Source organism: Semicossyphus pulcher, unplaced genomic scaffold (genome assembly GCF_022749685.1).
Source record: "Semicossyphus pulcher isolate SPU_LCO1_2020_fin unplaced genomic scaffold, fSemPul1.0.p SCAF_10, whole genome shotgun sequence".
NCBI classification, from domain to species: domain Eukaryota; kingdom Metazoa; phylum Chordata; class Actinopteri; order Labriformes; family Labridae; genus Semicossyphus; species Semicossyphus pulcher.
This window is the reverse complement of record NW_027211604.1, coordinates 28,807,075-28,830,152: the sequence shown is the minus strand read 5'-3', so window position 1 is coordinate 28,830,152 and position 23,078 is coordinate 28,807,075. Positions and strand designations below refer to the sequence as shown.

The 23,078-nt window shown below is 42.8% G+C and overlaps 1 protein-coding gene across 1 annotated transcript in view; it reads left to right on the top strand.

Moving 5' to 3' along the window:
* The first annotated feature begins 19,390 nt into the window (after positions 1-19,390).
* The window catches only part of arhgap32b (Rho GTPase activating protein 32b), a 107,037-nt gene continuing 103,349 nt past the window's right edge, over positions 19,391-23,078 (top strand). Inside the window, exon 1 of the mRNA XM_069666396.1 lies at positions 19,391-19,456. The gene's annotated coding sequence lies outside the window, so the exon portion shown is untranslated. The remainder of the gene's footprint in view (positions 19,457-23,078) is intronic.

The window sequence follows — 23,078 nt, the reverse complement described above, 5'->3', positions numbered from 1 at the left end:
GGTCGGGCTGGGACTGCGGATAGAGTTTGGCTCAGGGATAAGTCTCTGATGTGTTTACTATGTATGTATCTGAGGGGGAAATGCATTTGAATGAAAAATAAGAGGATTGGACAGAGTGTCCCAAAAGTGGAACAGCAGCGAGAAAATCCTCTCAGCTCCCCTGATGGACAGTCGGACTGTTCGAGTGGCTTTCATTCACCATCTGGCAAAGTACCACTGGTGTACTTTAATATACTGAAGTAGCACTATTACCTTAATAAACTAAATTTACCTTTGGAGGGACATATTCCTCCTTCACTCTTATTTTTCTCCTGTGTTTTTGCTGCAAGATGACACTGTTGTCTTCAGTTTACATTAAACACAGTCCTCTGCGGGTTATTGCGCGTTAGTCAGCTGATAAACACAGGCTGTCAGCAGGATTAGGATGGAGCATTACTCATTGGTTTGACACACCTGAGATGACCAAAGCAGTTTTCTCACGCTAACCGTCACTCAGTACCTTTCAGTCCTCTTGTGCACACAAAGAAACCTGATTACTGTGGAAACCCAGGTTTCGTTAAAAGCTTGGTTAAGACATTTCCATAGTTTTTGGTAACATTACATCCCCAGCACATGAAACTTCCTTAGCTTTAGGGCTTTACCAGGCTTGGAGTTTTTTCAGACGTATTGGATTTGTCTTGTTTCATGTAACATTTAATTTCTTTTGTTTAGTTCAGTGCCACACGATACTCCTGTATCTACCTAAAAGAGTCTCATGTTTTACCTGTAAGGTGAACACGGGCTGTCAGCAGAATCGCTGGACAGTTGAACATTTCCAGGGAACTACTTTTCTACTGTTTCAAATCATAGTAACAGTGTTTTCAACGATATCCAACCGAGAGAATGGTTTTAGTCAGCTGAGCCCATGAAGCTTAACCAAAGAGCATCAGAGAATCACAGATTTTTAAATGTTAACTGATTTATTCTGTGTTTTTATTGGTTTTAATAACCCGATCAATTAGTTTGAAGAGGAAGAGACCTCTCGTGATAATTTGGCTCCTGATAAAAAAACTTGTGAACAATTAACACTGAAGGAATCATGACCTAAAAACAAGCTGAGCACATTCAAACAAGCTAGCAGCAGCACAGCTCTCAGCCTCCCTAGACCCCCTGTCAGCAGAGAAATGCTGATTTTTAACTTGATTAATCATTTGTAATCACTGGGTCGGTTTGTCTTGAGAGAAGGAGACCTCTGCGGGTTATTTAGCTCCTGGAACGATGAACAGTGAAGCACATCTTGAGACTGAGTTTGTAAAGTTTAACAATGATGCATTAAAAGACAAGATGTGTGCTCTGGTAGCTCAACTGCTACGTGTAGGCCTCATGTACGTAGGCCGAGTTCCTACTGCAGCAGCACGTGTTCGATTCTTACTTAGGCCCGTTACCGATCACATCCTCTCTTTCTCCCCATCCATCCATCCATCCAGCCATTCTCTTCTGCTTATCCGGGGCTGGGTCTCGGTGGCAGCAGACTAAGCAAGGTGACCCAGGCGCCCCTCTCCCCAGCAACGTTTTCCAGTTCCTCCTGGGGGATTCTGAGGCTTTTGCAGGCCGTATGAGATATATAATCCCTCCAGTGAGCTCTGGGTTTGTCCCAGGGTCTCCTCCCAGTTGGACGTGCCCGGAAAACCTTACCATAGTTTGCAGTATCGTTAAATCCTGAGCATCATTAGTAAACATGAGCTGTTTTATCGTTTCTCCACATGTAGAAGAACACGTGTTAGTCTACAGGCTTATTGTAATGGTCCTGGAAATATAAAAGAAAGGGGAAGGAATTTGTTGATCTTTGTTTCTGTGCTCATGGATTCACAGACCACCAGAATTCCTGTCCTGTTACTTGTGGTATTTGTTTTAATATGATGGAGGTTTTTCTGTTGCCTCAAAAACATGTCTTTTTTTCCACTGCCTCTCGCCAAGCTGCTCCGCTTTCAAACGCAACGTTTTGTATCTGCTTCATTGTGAGACTTTGTGTGTGAAGAACTGAAACGGCGGATACAGAGGAAGAAGGAGTGTATGTGGCAGAGTGATTTACAAGTAACGCGGCTCTGTCAGTTATTCTGATTAGATGAAGATGTTTACACAACACTTGAAATACAATAACCTCTATTATTCTACCCTCCTTTCTGTAGTAGAGTGTGCACACCTACCCTAGTTCTGTCTCTTCAGCCTGCTCATTTTTCAGCCTGGTAATTTAGATTCCCATCTCACCTTCTATTGCATTATCTCCTGTGCTAATTCACTAAGCACTGTGAGCTGCTGTGAGTGGGAAGCTTATCAGATTTTACTGCTAATTATCAAGACAAGTTTTATAACCCGGCTCGACTCGAGAGCTTCCAAATCAGCTTCAAGGTCGTTTGGCTCTTTACTCTGATACTTTTGTAAAAGGCCAAGTGACTCATCTCTATTTTAGTCAGACTATCTCTTCTGTACGGTGGCCCAGAGAGCTCAGAAGAGAGGGATTTAAAGCCTCTGGAAGTCAGGGTTGAAATAGTAAAAATGCACATATGTTATCAAAGTTTAGAGTCTGAGTGAAAATAACCGTTCTTTACTTTTAGAAACCGACTTAAAAAATGTGCTTTTTGGACTCTTTCTCAGGACTGTGTGGCACTGCAAGAAACAATGGCACGTGACAGTTGGTGTAGTGCAACCCTAAACAACATAGCCTCTTTCACACATGCACTGCACCTGAAAATTTCCCAACACTGTCCGGGTGCATGTGTGAACGCAAACCGACACATTTTCAGCATGACTTTATGCAGACTTTTTTCTGCAGCCCCCTAGTAAAATGTTCCCAAGAAGTCGGGGTGAGCTGACCGTGAGCGAGTGGGCGGGGTGATGACATTATGTCATGCGACCGCTGCAAAACTAGAAGAGCGACACATAACAGGATGATTAAAAACATCAGAGGATGAAGAAGAAGATTAAATTACAAGACGACAATAGCTAAGATGTCTGCAAACTGGAGAGATGAAGAGATTCAGGAGCTTCTGGCAGTGAGGGCCGGCGCCGAACTTGTACGCCAGTTGTTAGGGCCGGAGCGTACCCCCGACATTCGACAGTGAAAATCTTCTGCTGTGATGTATGAGAGAGCAGTTCTGAAAAATCTCAGGTGCAGACTGTCTTGAAGTATTTAGGAAGTTGTCAGGAGTGCATGTGTGAAAAGGGCTTATGTCTCAGTCGTCTGATTTACATTTGGAGGAGGAAGCTGAAGCCCTGCTACCTGCAAATAATTCACTTAGCTCAAACGTTAGCTGAGATGCCTATATTGTTCTCAAAGCTATGATGGATCTGTAGTGTTAGCTAGAACTAAACTCCCCCAGCCTAAGCTCAACCCCTGCTGCTGAAAATAGACCACCCTGGTCCTCCCTTAACACCAACCTGTAATTAAGCACCTGTGAACGATGCTCACGCTGCGTGTAAATAGCCGCGAGACGATTCCTATGATTGGTCACAGGAGTTCTCTTTTTACCTGTTATCACGCCTGATTCAAACCAAACATCGGTGTTTACAGAAACGTAAAGACAATATTTCCAATTTGGTTTGAAACTAATTTCTAGTACTTTTACTATATTGTACAATAGTGGCTGTTGTGAATTTGAGCTCAGTGGCTACAGACAACAAAACCAAATACCACTGCAGATTTCTGCTGTCTTCTTGTATTTACTTATGTTGTCTGTGTTTTGCAGCACGTTTTCTAAGAGCACAGCCCGTGCCGTCAAACTGATAACGATGTGTTCTTTATGTTCTTGTTTCGTCCATTTGCATGTGTTGAGCGCTTAGGGCCTCCGTAGTCCTCTCAGTCCCGTGCAGTGAGAGGCCCAATTATCATTTCAAACTTGAAACAGAGACAGTCTCCTCCGGCTCGCGCTGAATAACTTTGCGGGTGTCTTGAGGTGAAATTGTTCTCTTCTTCCTCAAGAAGATATTTTAATGAACTCCTTCCTGTGGATTATTCCCTCTGAGGTGTAACCATGCGTCTCACTGCAGTCGCTCTGATGAGGTCATCCTGACTGGAGACAAAACTGTAGCCTCATGATGTCATTTGACGTCACTGAAGGTCTCCAGTCAGGCTGCAAAAATAGCTGTTCGTCTGTTTATGATAATCAGGCAGGCACTGTTCACAGGTAGATTTAATATGACTTATCATTTATGCTAAACTGATGTCTTCCACTTTTAGACAGTGAATATTGAGCCCAGTTTGGATGAATATATTTTGCTGAACACTGGTTGATTTAGGAGCTGTTGTTCTGCATCACTGCAATCCTGTTGAACTCAAAGTATGCCAACAGCCAAAATGACTTCAGGCTCATCCGATCCACCCGCAGTCACATGTTCATGGGAGAGTGGCTCTTTAGCTGGCAGCCTGGGAGATTAGCTTTCCCGATGCTAACCCAAATGTAGTCTGGTTTGTTAAATCCTCTGCTTCATCTCCAGAGACCCAAACACATGCCAGTGTATTAAACCGGCTTCTGTGACTAACAGGGCTCTCAAACCAAACACACGAGCGCGACACTGCACAGAGGAAGGCCATTGTTTTCAGAGATTAGTGTTTATTTAACGTCTGCACGGCCTCCATTTTTCCACCAGGTTGAGTTGAGTTAATTAAATGTACTGTGAGGAGTTTTTAACTTGTTATGAAACAGACTGACATGATGCCTCTATATGAGCTTCAGACCATCAGGAAGGTTATTGCCCATTTCTATACAGCTTTATTAAATGACTGTGAAGAGACAGCAGGATGAGATTTTTCATCAGAAAACACGACTTACACATGTACAGCAAGATCAGCACAGTAAAGATGTACCACTTTGTCCACAGTGGGCGCCAAAAAAAACACAAAATAAAAGTTCCTCACAGTAACTTAACATTCAATCCCGAAGATTTTAGTTTTGTTCTCTTTGGCGCCTCTAATGGCGATAAACGGTAATTGCGGGAGTGCGCTTTCAAATTGAACCAGACGTCCACGGTTGGCTCCGGTTGTAACTCTTGATTTTCCTGGCTGACGGTCGCTTTCCTTTTCAGACTGTTTGCTTCATCTGAGCGTCGAGTTTGTTTCTTTTTCTTTGGATTTTAACTTATGTTTGAAGTTGTATCAGTCTGTAATACTGCAAATGCAAAGGCTTTCATCAGTGGGCCATAGGCTCAATCACCGTTGTGTTACCTCAGTCGGCGATAGATAGTGACTTAACAGACATTTATTTAAATGAAAACCTTTAAGATTATTACTTTCAGTTAACTATCAGCTTTTTCCAATGTAAACATCTGGTAAGAACGCAACAAGGACTAAACATAGCTAAAGATAAAGATATAGATATCATGGCTTTTCTTTTGTGGAGTGTAGACACATTTTTTCCTACAGTTTTCTCAGCTCAGTTTTCTTTTAACACCAGGTTTCACGTTGAGAAGTGACGCTATTGACTAGAACAAAAACCTGTCGACTGGTAATGCTGGGACATCCTGATGTGAAGATGATAATCCGAGCTGCTGCCTCCTGAGTATTTTGATTCAGGTATTAGTTGAGAAACAGTTAAATCCTTAGTCATTTCATCAGCAGATTAACTGCACTTGATCTTTTGCTCTTTGACTCTTCGGCTCTCTCGGTCGGAGAGATGCTCCATGGTAAACGATTTTATTCCAGAAATACAAGAACGGGTACTTTTTTTATTTCTTTGACTGTGAAGTTTTTAAGGTATTAAGAGCTGAGTCACAACATGTTCAGCCTGAGCTGTCGAGTGTGATCAGGTTACAGCCCTGATCATTTGTATCAGCTTAAAAATGTTTAAGTAAGTATGTCTCTGGTTAACTCTGGAGAAATGAAACTGCTGCATCCTGCCTCTGTTTGATGTTTAACTGAAGCTGTTTGAGAACATTAAGAGTAGGAACTATGTGTTTCACATTAACACCTGTTGACTTCAGGCAGGTAAAGATTCGATGCTGCCAGAATCAAAAGAATTCTGTTATTTGCAAATGAAGATAGACAGTTTCACCTTTCAGACAGTATTTAAACGTATGTTTTCATCAAATGGCTTTTTCGGGGATGAACGTCTCGATGAACGGTATTTCTAAACTTCCGATATGTCCGAGTCAGTGAAGAGGAACAACAGAGAGACATTTTGTTCTGTTTTACTGCAGTTTTGCCTTAGTACTGTGATCACTGGTGGTGTAGATGTAACTGTTTGACTGGCAGTCACTGTATGAGCTTCACTTTGTTGCTCAAGGACACTGTGACAGAACAGATGGCTTCCTGGAGGACTGAACCTGTAACCTTTGAGATGTGTGGAGCGACCTTTCAGAGCAGCTCTGTCTCATCAGCAGGCAGCCCTGCTACTCGCTCTACTGCTGCACACAGACAACTGTTTAGAGGGGAAATCAGGTATTTTTAAACATGGGCCCTATTTATACATGTTTTGAGTCTAAATGACTCATCGATACAGAAAGTTTTCGATTGCTCCAGTAGATTGCTTCAGCTGGCAGCCGGGAAGCGGTGTAATTGCTGCAACCTAGTCTCTAAGGGCAAATACACCTTAGTTTTTGTCACTGACAGACTCAAAATGCTTCAGAGATAAACCTTTGTGTCAGGGAATGAGATCAGTTTTTGCCACCAGACTCCACTGACAAAAACACCACTTTTACTTCACAGTTCCCGGTATACCACTGCCTCAACCAATTAGCTTATTTGTTTAAAAGTGAGTTACACAAATATTATGTTTGATCCCACTAACTATTGAAAACACAAGAATCCCGCATTAAAACAAACACACTCACCAGTTGAGGCAGCAATACCAAGCCATCCCCATGTTCAGTGATTTAAAATGACTGTTTTTGTCAATGGCGTTTGGTGGCTTCAAAGAGATGAAGGTAACGTCTGTTTGTGGTTTTAAAAATGCGTCTAATTGTTTAACAAAAATGTCTTTTTCTCTCTCGATCCTTTTCATTATGTCAGAATAACAATCTGAGCCTGTCAGTGGCAAAAACAAGCTCTTTAAGTGGACGTACTTGATGACTGTTTATTTGCCTGCAGGATGACCTTGCAGCCATTACAACCCAGTTCGTGGCTGCTGGCTGATGCAATCTACTGGAGCAAAACTTTTTGTTCTTCTTCTTGCTGTTACTTAGACACCAAAATATATGTATAAAAAAGGCAGGTTTAAAAATACCTGCATTACCTCTTAAATAGAGAATAAAGCTAGCAGGTAAATGCAGATTATACTTATCTGCTTTTTGCAGAAAATACAGGCTGCTAAACATCAATCTGATTACCGCTATCTGTCAATCACACTCTATATAAAAATGTTTATATGCAGACTCTACATAACTGCAGCAAACAGACATTTCTCTGCATACTGTACCGTGCATATTGTCTGTGTAAGCAGCCAAAGGGTTCAAGGTTGTTTCAAACATTGAAGAGGCTGCACAGAGCTGGGTTTGATACAATCAGAGGAATGTGGAGTGCGGTTCAAGCCTCATTCAACAAAAACACAGAGTGTCAGTGTAAATGTCAGGCCCTGACAGAGGCATTGTGGAGCGACAGCCAAGAGTGACAGAGCTCAGAATAGGCAACAAGGATGAGTCCCTGCTGCTCCCAGTGTATAATCTCATCCAAAACGTGTTTGTCAAAATGATTTCTGCAACTAAATGTGGAGGACGGAGCTCGACATGGTGGATACAATGTGAAGCTCACAGGCGGAGCTGGAGTCTAATGTGCAGCGATAATACAGGAAGGATTTCATGTTATTTAAACCAAAGGAGATGTTATTTACAGAGAGGCGTTTTATTTTGAAAAACTGCAGATATTTGAAACATTTTCAGCCAGTCTCTGTTGATGAGAGCAATAAGCTAAGATAAGAAAACTATTGTCCATTACATGACATAAAACAGAAACTTGCCTCCAGCGTAGAGCAACTATGATACACAAAATACATTTTCAGCAACATCAGTGCTCATAGTGTGCGTGTGTTGTATTATGTTTCTATTAAAAATGGTCACAGCAGAGGGCACAAACAACTTCTTGTACCAGTTCTCTCTGTCTTGTGGGACCTTAAGGGAAAATGCAACAACATCTTTGCAGCCCAGTGACGAGTAGCAACATCTTACAGAAAATGTTTTTTTACAGATAATCTACTGGCAAATTTGATGGATGGATAAATGGATGGATAGATAGATGGATGGGTGGATGGAAGTACTTAATTGATCCCAAACTGGGAAATTGTGGCTCATTGGGTCTTCCTCAGGGCGTGGCTAGGAAGAGTCATGACATGAGATGCCCTGATCCAATAACGGCATTTTAACCTTATCCTTGGTGCGGTGTGAGTGTGCCTGAAGAAGTCCAGTAGCTCCCCTCCCTCGACACTTTACTTTTAGCCTTCACGATCACCTGGATTTCACCTGGAGTTTAACACCTTCCTACTTTGAGCACTTGGTATCCCTCTTTTGTCTAACACTAAATGTGTGTTCCTGTCTCTCACAGAGAAGTGAAGTTGTAGGAGTGTTTTACCTCATTCTGTATTCCCTGTATCCCTGTACGGCATGTTTTAGCTTACGAAAGCTAGCGCACAGAAAATAACTTTGTCATTGGATGCTGAAGTGCAGCTTGTCGTCGGTAACTTCTCCCCTGACGTTTAACGTGCAGAGACGTGTAACTTTTATCAGAGGACTAACTGGATATGTTCTTGTTCTGTACTTATGATTCAGGAGAGATTCATGCTGATCTGAGCTGTAGTGCTCCAACTGTGAGTCACCTAACATTGTCTATGTTCAAAAATGAATGGGACATGTACTTGTAGAACCAAGGGCCTTTAAAAAACTTCTTCCACTTTCCAGTTCTATCAGTAATACTCAGGAAGTTATTGTCTCTTATTGTCTCTAAATATAGTCTGAATACTCTTCCAGCCGCTGACTGTCTTTATGAGAAGTTTATTTAGCCTTTAAGCAAACTAGCTCTCCCTCCCTTCTGATTATACAGTAAAGGAGAGAGGAGGCACCTGACAGTTATTGTTCCCTCAGCCTGAGCAGCTCTGTGGTGATTTGATGATCTCTGGATATTTTAGCAGAACACGTTTAACAAATTGCCTCTCTGCTGTTTGTGTCAGACACCGTGAAATTGCTACATGCTGCGGACATTCAGCCGAGCCCCAATACACACTGCAGCAGAGTTACAAACTGTTGCTGGGTGCTAAAAGAACCGGCCCTGAAGAGCACAGAAGACGTCATCTAATTTCAATATCAATGTGTTGAATAGTCTGTGCTTTCATAAAGGAGAGGGGACACACTGGATGGGCTGTGGTCATTCAACTTTCTATAAAGGGTTTGGTGAAAACCTGGATAAATAAGACTTGTGAGTCTTAGCGCCTACGATTCAGAAATGCCAAAACTATGTTAGTTAATAATGAATGTTGTTTTAAACAAGGCAGAACTGTTTCATTTTGCTCTCCTCTCAGGAGACAACAAAACGTGTTTCTCAGATATATATGTATATTTAAAAAAGACAAAATCGTTATTTAACCATTAACTGGTAGTATTAATCCGTTCACATTCTTAATGGTTGGTTAACGGTTAACAGGTCAAAGTGCACATCCCTATGCAGCACTTTACAAACCTTCCTCCCGCTCTGGTGGGGTAAAGAAAATAACTTAGTCTGTTGCTTTTCCGAAGCCTGCACCTGAACAGTGTTTTGAATAACAATGTGTCTCCAGCAGTGAGAACAGCCTCTCTGCTGCACAAACACAGGGGAGAGCTCTGCCGTTTACCACAGAACACACACATCTACTGTTGTCTTCACTGAATACTGTGCTCAGACAATTACACTTTATTTTATCATTCTGATGCAGGAAGAAGGCTGTACGATGCTTCCAGCTGATGCTATTAACTTTAAGTATAACTTTAAATATAATGATCTTAGTTTAGCTGTGTTGTTTTATTAGACAATAAACCTGACCTGAAGAGTAGTTAGCTTAACTGTTAGCTATGTTTCATTTACAGCCCAGTCGGCAGAGGACTCACAGTGGATTGGCGAACATTGCACATTAATAAGAGCTAAAATAATATTTTATAATTTAGTTTTTTCAGCTTTTTTGTGCATGCAGTGTTGTTTGTTGTTTAGTGCAAGATGCAGCTGCAAGATGCAGCAACACTGGCAAGACAGCGAGGTGAGAGAGCTTCTTCTCATCGGAGGGGAAGACGAAATGAGGCGACGGGTTTCTAGCAGAGTTAGAGACACTGTTTCCGGCACGTTTGTGACACAGCAGAAAAGACACCAAAGTTGTATACTCTACTGGCAATGGAGACAATCGGCATTTATGAGCGTGTCTTCCTGGGTCTGAAAGACCCGCGTTGACGCGCTAACTTTGGTGGGAGAGAGGTATAACTTTGCTGCCAGACCAAACACTATCTTCACATGAAAGCACAGTAAGTGTGAAGCCTATGCAGCTTGTGTTTATTTATCATTAGCTTACTGCAGTAAAAGAAAACTAAACAAGAAAACAAGGAATGACTCCTGTAATGTAGTGATAAATATGAATGTATTAAACACAGGACTGCTGATGACATTCAGGCCTGGCAGGCTGCAGTTACTCACTCTGTGTAGTGGTGTATTTGATGAGCAGGAAGTACAGAAGCTGATAGCTGTACAGTTTAGACAAAACATGAACCGATGGGCAGATGGATTTGTTTCTTACCACTTTTCAGGCGGGTTCATCTGAATGAATGGACTGAATGTGCTGAAGCAGGAAAGTCCCCAAACTGGGCACAGTGAGGATAAAGTCTGACCGTAAACAGAGCACATAGCTTTTATTATTTGAGCTCCTGCATTGATGCAGTAAAATAATATGACTAACTGATGTATTGTAAATCATAAATCTGATCCATTATAGTAAAAGTTTGTCCAGCAGCACAGAAGACCAGCCACTCGGAGTGTGTGCTGACATTAGGACTGATTGTGATGATAGCAGGGTTTAAAAAAGGCCTCGCCCTCGTCTCACCATCTGTTGTTTGGGTCCAGCGACATGTTTCAACCTCAAAATGATTTCACTTCATCCATCAGGGAATTAAACCAAATACACCAAAATAAAAACTCTGTTACAGCCTTTATGTACGTACTTCCTCTTGAAATGGTAGCTGCAGTGTGTTAAAGGTGAAGAGGTCATGTAGGTGAACTTTGCCTCTCCAGTATCGATTTCACGTTAAGGATTTTTTTCACGACCTGCTTATGTTTTTCAGAGCGGCTCTGTTTACAGCAGGAGCTTTAATCTGCAGGGAGAGAAAATACAGTGAATATTAAAGTAAAACACAGACTGTACGAGATCATCGTACAGGTTTGTGCACTCAGATGGATTGTTAATTCAAACACCTGATTTTGATTAAGTTGATTAAACTGCTGATTAGTGTCATTTAAGTCAGAAGAAATTTGAGTCAAATTTTTTGTCACGCATCTTAAATGTTAATATCTGCTTTAGGGGTGGGAATGGCAGGGTAACGCACGCTAAGCGATACGTGGCACATGAAAGCGATAATATCACGATACAGCGATTCTGCGAGAATTAAAACATCTCTTAACTTCTTTTCACCGCTGCCGACATTATCCCACTGTCTTCTTCTTCTTTTATTCTGCTGTCAACTTCTTCAGCCAATTCACTTTTGTCACGTTACCCTCATTCATGTCATAAGCCCCATAGTGATGAGTCATGAAGTAGTGACACAGTGATTAAAAATGGCAGGGAAATCTGTTTAGAGCGCTGTGTCTTCGTAAATGAAATTATCGATATTTGGTGGCAGCCTATCGATTGCTGTATCAATATTTTGTCCCACCTCTAGTCCGTTTACTCTCTGAATCTACAGCTGTCACATGTTTTGATATTTACAGAGAACATGGTTTCATGTGTTGCTCTCCTCTAGTCTGAGGTTGGTGGAAAAGACTGTTTACCTGTTTGCACCAGATGTGAAGTTCATACACAGTGTCCACGTGTCTCTACATTGCTGTGATAATAAACTGCTGTTATTACAGAGCCACTCCCTGAAATCTGACAGTTACACCCACACACTGTCCAGTTCTTGATAAAGTCACTTAATACTTAATATAAATCTTGGGTTGCTTTGTTTTGTTGCTGCTAATTGAACCTTCGCTAAGCCCCTCCCTAAACGGCCAATCTCCAATCTAGCAGTGATTGCTAGCAATGGGCTAAAACATATTAGCTAATGAAAGTTACAGGGAGTCCTTACTAAACATTAGCTTAAAAAAAACAATTTATTGACTTACCCTGCTGTGCAAGAACATTTTGTCCTTAACATGAATTGTCGTGGGGTTTATGTCCTCTTCATTCTCAACTCTCCGCTGACAGATTATATTCTGGATGTAGCTTTCAAATGCGTATTGTCGTCCTTTCTGTCGACTTCTCTCTGATATTTGGGAACTATATTTCCAGAAATTTGCTATTATTTCCCTTGGAACATCTCTCACTTTTATAGTTGAAAATGCCATAATATTCACATGCTGGTGCGAAAGCTTGACAGGCGTTCCAACAGTAACCCAGGGGGGCGGGACTTAGCCAAAGGTCAATTATCTCTTTCTTTTGTATTCTGAAGATGAATTTAGTCCATAAATCTCTCACTTTTTGAATCTCCATAATTGCTAATGGTATAATACTGCTGGTAAAGGCATAACAGTACTGAAATGAAAGATGCTGCTTATTTGCCACTCAGGTCAAACAGCCTGAGCGGAGGTTGAAAGAGGAGGTCACGTTATGGTTTTACTTATCAGGAGGATGCGGTGTGTAATGGAACAGACGCCAGCTCACCCTCAAGCTGAAATCAATCTGTTTGTGTCCTCCAGGGAAGAACAAGCGCCTGCAAAAGGCAGATAGGCTTTCACTATATTAGTAAACACTGTTTTTTATAAGGCAGTTCCTTAGTTATGTAGTGTATAATTAAATAGTTGAGGTTCAGGTTACATGTCCTTTTCCATAGTTCCACCGTCAGGTACCGGCAACTTTGTGTTGACACTTCTAAAATGTTCCAGTAGTGTCCAGTAGAGACGTTTGGAGACCTGCCCCAGAGCTGATGTCAGACCCGGCTGTCCACCATTCAGCTTGCTGACTTGGACCAGACACCAATCAAATGCATCACATCAAAAACAGGCCAATCAGATCAAAGTGTCATGCATCATGACAAAACAGCAGTGCTGGTTGATTTTCACTGAGTCAGATGTGGGAGCTGGTCTGCAAGTACTAACCCGATGCCTAATGTGAGTGAGCCATGAATGGGACAGAAGAGAGTTCAGATGAAACACCACCTTTGACAGGCTGAAGTTTTTTGTTTAACCAGAAACAGCCGTTGGATCTCGCTCTCTTCAAACACACCAGACCCCATTAACAGAAACATTTTACCTCACAGAATACGGGACCTGCTGGTCTACCGCTGCCTTGTTACACGTCATAACACACGTTAGTATGGAACCGAACTAACCTTTTAAACACCACACAACAACACAAACAAACTAACCGGTCAAGGTAGCGATAGACCATCAGTAACTTCCGTGTTCTGAGAGGTAAAATGATTTTGTTTTTGTCAATGGAGTCTGGTTGCTATGAAGAGAGCTGTATAACTGCTGTTTCTGGTTAAACAAAGGATCTTACTCTTAGACAAAAGGTCCATCTCTCGTCATTTTGATACCAAAACATGTAAACACAGGGCCCAGGCTTGAAAATAACAAAGTTTAATTTCTTTGCATAGGATGCGTGTGTGTAGGGTAACCATGGCAACATGTGTTTATTATAAATCAGCAGGGCGAGAAAGTAACTAAGTAAAATTTACTTTGAGTACTTTTTAAGTCAGCTACGTTTTACTTGAGTCGTTTTTTACACAAGTACTTTCACTGTGACTTGAGTACAATCTCAGTCAGCTAACAGTACTTCTACTCGAGTAGAATAATTCAGTACTCTTTACACCTCTGCAAACATCACACAGCATTAATTTAAAAACCAAGTCTTTAAGGCTCTGCTGTTCTTTATAATCATGTTTGCTGCACCACACACGGTAAAGTTTTACAGCTTGTGACTCACGCATGTATCACTGATGATCTTTAATAAGAACGACTCTGTCATCACTTCCTCCACCACCCTGCTTTGAGTGAAGGATGTTTACTGAGTAGAAACTATTCAGTGTTGATTTTTAATCTCCTCCGAGCTGAGGCTCCGTCCTCTCTCAAGGTCGGCCATTTTATGTGTTTTCTGCTGCATCAGGTATTTGTGTGAAGCTCAGCCTGCTCTGCCCTGCTGCCTGCCCGGCATACACAAACTCACTTCCTGTTTTAAAACATTGCACTCACTTGATTCCCTCTACACGCAATGCAATAAAAGATGTGCGTTTCAGTGCCGGGAGCAGATGCACGCAGGCCTTGACAGTAAAAACACACGGTCAGTGTCACACAGGTTGATCTCCTGTCCTTCCTGTGTGACTCTGAGCGGTTTGATTTAAAGGTTTACAGGACGAAGGACATGACATGAATCTCAACATGGAGCCTGTGACCACAACTCACCGTGTCCCTGCCTCATGTCACACCACTCACTCGTTCATATAGGTCGATATAACCACACGCTGTGGTTATCTGGTCAATACTGTGCTGGTTTGATATCAACTCCTTTAATGAACTACTGAACATGTACAGAGCCCTTAAAGCTGATAATGTTTACATCCAGACTGTCTGAAGGGTCTGATGTGATGGTGATGCAGTAGTTTCTAATAGAGTTAAAGTCAGAGCGAGGCTAAAGCACTCACGATTTATACTGTAGAGTTTTGTTATTCTTCGGGCTCAGATCCCTGAATCACTTCGGATGTAATAAACTATTTTGCCTTTATTTATAGGACAGTTGACGAGAGACAGGAAATGTGGGGAATAGACAGAGGGGGATGACACGCACCAAAAGAACGGCAATGGGAGTTGAACCTGCGCTCAGTGCGTCGAGGACTGTAGCCTCTGTACATTAGGGGCCTGCTCTACCAACTGAGCTAAACCAGCGCCCAATGCTCAAACCATTAAATGATTTGATTGACTGATGGACTTAAAGAGAACGTGCTCCTAAATGAAAAAAACCCCACTGTGAATGTTGAAGGTCTAACTAATGTTGAGGTAACAGAGTTTTTCACCCTACCCTACAGACTTGGGACCCAACCAATGCAGATGGATGATGCGTCTCCATCTGCTCTCATTGTACGAAATTAAAGTCCAAATAGCCCCCATTATAGGCGCTGCCATCTTGCTTTGATTCACCATATCCAGTGACACACAGCTTGTAAAGGAGATACTGATGATAATCTGGTCCCTGTTTGCCTTATTGTAATGGTCCACAGCAGCGAGCACACTCTGCGAAGCTGTTACCTTCTCTAAAAAATGACTTGCTTATTTTCAGAGAACTTTAATACACAACCAATTTATCATAAAACATTTTTAGTTAGCTTTTTGTTATAGGGCAGCGGCTATTTTAAAAGTCGACAAGTCATTAAGTATTAAAACAATTAATCGACTAATCAGATAATGACTTGCACAGTTACTTAATGTCTCTTATTTGGCTCTCAGCTTTGAATGTAGTTGCTGGTTCTTTAAAGCATGTGCTCACTAACAGGAAGGACAATAAATATGGGCTCTCCATTCAAGAACATGTCTTTTAATAAACTGTGCTGTTGACCTACTGATACAAAAGAACAATACAAAATCTAATATCAAGTTTTTGTCCATTAAAAACCAGGACAGACAAAGTGCTGATATAAAACACAAATCATATCAAGTCCAGTCCATCGTGCTCGCACGTGGCCCACATGCTCCCATCATAAGCCAGGACCGCTTTACAAATCCTGCAGGCGATCCTGGACGTGGCTGCGGTCCTACAAGTTTTAGGACGCGATGGTTTTGCATCGACCACAGCTATTTTGCTGTTTTGTTTACCTGTCGCTTCCAGGTCGCTGTTTAGACTGAACAACTTTCAGCAGAGATCGTAAGGATGTGAGACCGCTCACCCCTCAGCGACTCATTTTGTGATCAATTTTTGCAGACTAATCCCTGCATCCTTATTTTGCTATGCTGGTTGTGTCTTACAGTTTGTTGTAGCTCAGTAGCACTATGTTGCAGGATGAGGGTTGACAAATATTTTATTGCCTACTTATTTCTGCTCTGGGTGCTTTGGCGTGAGCGGACGTTGAAGTGACAGCTGTGGGCTCGGCAGCTTGGGTAGTTAAACCTCAGCCTTGTTTCTGAAACATGGGAATCCCCTTTTTCAAAGTCCTTTTCCTCTTTAATTGTTTTTCACTCTAATTAAAAATGAATAGTCCTCCTTATTACTGATGTCTGCACGTGGAACACCATCACACTGACCCCTCATTTACTTCTTTAACTTTGACACAGGCTGAGTCATCATGTATTGCTGCATGTGTAATTTAGGACTTGTAGTGTTTGAACGATTAGCAGCGGGGTTAAAAGATAATGCTGTAGGCTGCGGTGTTAACTCCCACACTGGACTTCAAATGTCAAATATTTCTGTTCGCACGTACCTGTATTAATAGGGCTAATTCAGATTGGACAGCTCACTCTGTAGAGCCCTGCAGTAAATGGAAAATATTAGAAAATAGATACTTTTTCTTTTACAACCTGTGTCTGTATAATTTACTGTATATTATTAGGTGAAATGTGCATTAGTACACATGCAGTAAATGCCCCCGAGCGAGCTAAAGCTTCGTCCGCGTGGTCAGTCTGTTTGTCTGATGTTTGAATCCTTGAATAATAAAAGTAAAACAGGATGTACCAACACAGATCTCTGGGGATGACGTATGCCTCATATATGCCCAGCATGTCTCCGTCAGATGTAGCAGCAGCTGCTTCAGCGTGGCCTGTGAGGATCCTCTCCTCCCACGCTCTCTCCTTCTACGCCCCCTCCCACCTCCTCCACCTCTCTGCTCCTCCACCTCTCTCCTCCTGCCGCCGTCCTCCTGGGATTAAAGCGCAGACATGGACTGCCACAGAAGCAGGCTGTATGGACTCTTCTCCCTGCCTGTTTTATTGGGTCATTCCTGCTGTTCTGTCGTTTATTTTGGTCTGCTGACGATGTCGTGTGGATTTCTCTGGATGTTGTCATGTGCTGGAGAGGGCGTTTACTGCTGTGATAATGGAGACACTGGTGGTTCAGTGACAGGAGATAAGCCCTGATGACACACCTAAACTCACCTTCACACTAAATACGTTTTAACAACAGACGGCAGCAGGTGTACTGTCTGGTAGAAACTGTGCTTTGTTTTAACTGAGTTCTAAATGAGAGCTGTAACTTTTTAATGTAATTTAACCTGCACTTTAAAGCTAAAACAACTTTATTTATCGTATAGTTGATAGACAGAAAAATATTTAAAGCCCCCCTCCAGTGCAAATCCAGTGTTTAACCTTGTAAACATCTCCATGTGGTGTTCTTCATGTGCTACAAGACATATCAGGGACAACATCAGCATCATCTCCATGGCTGGGCCTGTTTGCTTTTAAACTGCAGTGTACCAAGGACAGGCTGAACAACACGTTTTCAGATTGGCAGGTTTGAGACGTCACAAACCTAAAGAGCCAATCATGTTAATGGATGGGGTGACGCTATGCATATCATTATGTGTAACCTATGGCAACCACTTTGACGATGTGCGAGCCAGCTGTAACCGTCATCGTCATTTTTGTAAACTCACTACAGACAACTAACGTTAACGTTACTACTACTAATTACTACATTTCAAGCTAAGTTTCAACAAGCTGCCACTAAACGATGGCAGAGACGTGTTTTGTTTTTGTGATGGAGGGGGCGGTTGTAAATGTGCCCCCCTTTGGTCACCAAGTTTTATCATCATACTCTAAGCCTTCGCCACATACGTCTTTTTCACTATGTTAGCGAGGGACGAGGCTCCAGATCTTGAAGTACTCCAGCAGTGAAAGAGGTTGAGCAGGTGTAGCAAACACACGCAAAACAAAGGACACCACGTCCTCTGGTTGTTTGTTTTTGTTGCTTTTGCGCTTTAAGAAGTGAAAGAGCCATTGATCATATTTCAGACCCATGACAGCTGACCCCGACCCTCAGCCTGACACTCTGACCTGACGTGATGACGCTGTCACATCAGATCTGATTAATTAATACAATTTCAACATTAAGAACATCTATGTTTCAAATATTGCTTTCTGACTGGCAACTCAATATGCAACTCAAAATGTAAAATGTTTTAAGTAAAGACATGCCACACTCACGATGAAACGATGGGAGAGAGGGAATACTTGTATGAGGCGGAGGCATTGTGGGGAAGAGAATGAGAACTAATCCACTGAAAGAGGACATATATATATACACCACATTTTTACTAACAACTTGACTTTTCAATTTAGATTTTTCATAACAGAATATTTTTCTTTCTCTTGACGTTTTTTGTTATCATTGAGGGCTGACAGTACGGCTGTGTTAAGGGAATTAAAGTTCTTTTTCTGTTCAGGCTTTTAAGTAAGTTTATATTTGGTACCTTGGCCACCGAATTGAGGGTCACGTTGGCCTGTCCTAAGTATTACCAGCATCTTCCCCCTGAGTACATATATGTCAGAAGATGTTGATCTGTACGAGGAAAACAGTGTGGTCATAATCTCCTGCTTCTAGTGATCAATTTTTAGCAGGATGAACGTGATCACTGTAAGCAGTTTCCACGGCACATGAAGCCGTTGAGCCTGTTGTTGTTTTGTATGAAAGCTGCAATGAACGAAAGTCAGCACATATTTCTGTTACAGATGAGATGTATACAATCTGGACTGGCTGACTGTTGATACTCTGTGTGGAGGAAAGAGACCGCAGAGAGCTCCATCACCACAGGACAGCAGGACAGCCGAAGCTGCTGTTTGACTGTTGATTCACACTGTGTGTGTGTGCATACGTGTGTGTGTGTGTGTGTGTGTGTGTGTGCTGGAATCTCCATGTGTTAACATTGTAGTGAAATCATGCTTTACTCCGTCAGCATGACTTGTGATCTAGTAACTGCACACACAATCAATTAATATTTCTCTCCCCCCTCCTCTCCCCCTCCTCCTCCTCCTCTCCCGATCCTCTCTCTCATCTTCCTCTCTTCTCTCCTCACATTCCTCTCTCCCTCCTTTTCTCCCTCGTCACCCTCCCTGCTGCCTCCACATGTGATTTCTTTTATCTCATTTGTCTCTCTCCCTCCTGATCTACCTCTTCACATCTTCCTCCTCCTCCCCTCCCTCTCCCCCTCCCTGTCCTCCCCCTCCCCTCCCTCTCTGGGCTTCTCTGGCAGGCTGCACATTGCAGTGAGTCAGTATCATGGAGGCAGGCAGCGGGGCTGCCGCAGCGGTGGGGAGTGCAGCGCTAGGACTGCTGGGAGCCGCAGCCACGTCCAGCCATGACATCTTGGACAGGTAAGAGAGCTCCGGACGAGGCTGCCGCACACGCTCAGGAACGAGCGAGAGTGAGGAGGAGTGGTGGGAGAGAGTGTGTTTGTGTGTGTGTGAAGAGAGGGACCACACCTTAGGGTTTAGTGTGGTGAGCATGCTAGTTTGTTTATAGTCAGAGTCGGGGGCATGGAGAGTGTGTGAATGTGTGTGTGGCTATCTTTATGCGCTCCCTGTGCATGTGTGTGTCTTCCTCTGGCAGTTGCTGAATCTGGATTGTGTGTGTGTTTGTGTGTGCGTGCGTGCATGTGCTGGAGTGTGTGTTATTAGACGGGGGGGTGTTACTTGGCTTCCTCTATGCCTCAAGGAGAAATGACACCGGGGTATGCGCATGCAGGGGGAGGAGGGGGGAGTCATCGGTAGACGACGTGCCTGAGCGCTATAGCTGAGCCGATAGGATGAGTTTGCACAGTCACCACCCCACCCCCCTTATTTTACCCCCACCCACACCCCAGAACTCGCACAGCAACTGGGCGACAGCCACCGCTAACCGCCATCGCTGGAAACCCCTCATTCAGATTTCTCTGACGACCACCGGCTCCAGCGAGGGGCCGAGTGTCAGCTTTCAGCTCGTTACGTCACCGCTACAGCTGTACGCCCACATGCCCGTGCACTGTCATCATCACACACACACACACACACCCTCCAGCTTTCACACACACATATGCTTCATGTTTTAGGACAAACATTGCGCTAACACAATAAACAGACGTGGATCTTTGAGGTTGGGGGCTCCTCTCTGATCAGGTGCTGCTGTGATATCACTCATCTCCTGCTCATCACAGTCGTTACTCTCTCCGCCAGCGAGGGATAACTAATCTGCAACCCGGGGATCTCCTTTGACACATCGTACAATCAGAGATGGAAATTAAGGCTGTGACTCACTTGGCTGTCATTCTCTCACTATTTCTGTTAGTCAGCGCTCACATCCCGACTCCAGCAGCCTCCAACCAGATAATAAACACCAACAACCATGCCATCAGGACAGGTAGGCAGCAGCTGCTCTCCTCTGCATTATTGCAAAGGCTGCATGATGCTGGATTAGTGTGTGTGTGTTTGTGTATGTGGGTTACCGGCTTCATACTTGTGTACATCTGTCTGTGTTTGTGTAAATTTATACTGCTGTATGTTTTGTTTTTTGGAGGGTTTCCGGCTGAGGGGGGGGATTACAGTAAAGTCTGCACAGCCCCTCCACCTGCCCCTCCAGTCCTGAACAGGGTCTAAATCCTGCACCGGGGTTACCATGGCAGCAGCAGCTTAGCATACATTAGACAGCGGTCCAACGTTACTACAGAGAGAGAGAGAGAGTGAGTGAAGAGAAGAGAAAGATAAAGACGTAAGGGAGAAAACAAAATGGGGAAATTGCTGCTAAATTACTTGCAGATGATGTCTTGTACAGTGTGTTTATACGAGGGTGTGTGTGCTCAGCGTGTCGCTGCGGATAATTCTTTTATCAGAGACGGCAGAGAGGGCGTTTGGGCGAGTGCTTTATAAAAGTTCTCCTGTGAATCCTGGTGGACAAACATGGGCGGTTTAGAGGGTCAGCAGCCAGGAGGGAGGAGGGCTGGATTTAGGACAGGAGGCTCTCAAGGAGGCAAACACAGAAAATAAGCTGTAAAACTGTTGTGGTTCTTTAAACCAGACAGATGAGCTGACAACTGAGCAGTTCTCTGCAGCAGGAGGCCAACGCCAGCAACCAGGCCTCATAAATCTGTAACTGAACAGATCAGGTCTCTGCTAATTTAAGGTGCAGGCTGGGAGAGCTGAAGTATCAATGTGAGGGTGCAGGCAGCGGCTGAGGTCATTTGTTGTTGTTGATAAATAAATCGACAGTAATACAAGCAAGTCGCAATCGTCCTTAGACCATTTAGCCTCTGGAGGCGATAGCAAATATGCCTGAGCTAGCAGTGCAGCTAACTGATATGCTGATAACTGAGAATGTAGGAGGAGTGTAGTCTTTCTTTTCCATGCACAGGTGATTGTTTACAGTCCGACTGGCAACTTGAGACGAGATAATGGAGTCAGAGTTCAGAGACCACCTCTGTGACTCATGAGCGGCTTGTTTTCTGAATTAGTTTGCAGACCTTCTGTTTGAAGACAATAAAATCTGAAACGTAATCAGATGTCAGGCGAAAGATCCAGGTTTGCATGCCAGCCAATTGAACACCAACACAACCTGCTCATACATGATTAGTCAATACTACTCTGACTACAAAGGAAACTAAAGCCCTTCTGACACCTGAAATCTTCACTCTGCTTTTATATGAAAACAACTTTCTGTAGAGACTTCAGGTTAGAGTCTTAGATCTAGAAGCTAATTTAGGTCTATATTTGTCATATTTTTGTCCCTTCACATTATTTTCTTCCCCGTATTGGATTTTTATTTCACTTTAGATCATTAAAGGGACGCTCCACCATTTTTTCACATGAATATAACTTTAATGGGCATGGTTAGTCCTACTCAGAATGTGCAATAGTTGCATTATGCCATCTGTGAGTCTAAAGGAGGAAAATGATGATGTAATAGTGATGTCATCAGGGTTTTGGGATAACACATTTCTAAAGCCCAGTTCAGATCAATGATTGGCAGCTTAACAAAACAGTTTTAGAATGTTGCAGAGAAAATTGCAGCGGTGTGAGCTGGTTAGTTGCAGAGCGCCTGAAGCTGTTGCGTGGAGTTGCAGAAGGTTTGACTTGACAAATCTCCAAATGCAGTTTTAGAACTGAACGATGTACCTATTTCCCTTCAGCCAATCAGGAAACAGCATAAATTGGCGTGGGCGCCCTGTCTCTGGCGCTGCAGTAGCCAAAGATGGCTCAGATCCTCTCTTTCCAAACTCTCTGTCTTCTCTGATGTTTATTAATCAGTGTTACAGCTAACATTGTGAGCACGTCACTGTCACTGTCATCCACTTCTTTTTATAACGATAACAGAAATCCTAATTAACCTAGGCCTAATTCTAACGTTATATAGTATTAACTAACGTTATAGTATTAACTCAGAAGTAGTGGGGTATGTCAGTGTGTCGTTGCTATGCAGACGGTCATCTGTGTCTGTGCGGCCACAGTTTTAGAACGTTTACGATCACATGTCAGGGGATTCTTTTGGCACTTGCATCCAGTCTAATTGCAAATCATTGATCCAAAGTGGCCTTAACAGACTGTGCTGCAACAGTAGGTGTGGAATATAAAAGATGTGAGGTCTAATGAAATAGGCTCTTGGTGTATATTCTCTCTGAAGAATAGGGCTGCCACTAATGACTATTCATTTATCGATTAATCTGTTCATCTAATCGATTAATTTTCCTCCAAAAAATCATATTGACCGTGTCATTTGAGTTAATTTTATGTTGACAAATGTTGACATTTTCTCAAACTTTTTCTCAAACACTTATTCAATGGAATTTGTAAGGAAGCGAGCCGACGACTTCATGACTTTAAACCACCTTTTTGTTTTGTGATCACTTGAAGTACTTTAATACTTTTGAAGCCTTGGGACTTTGACTCTGAACCGAGTCGGACTCTGCTGCTGCCACCACCATTTTTAAAAACTGATGTCATGATGCAGAAGAGACACAATGAAAAACCT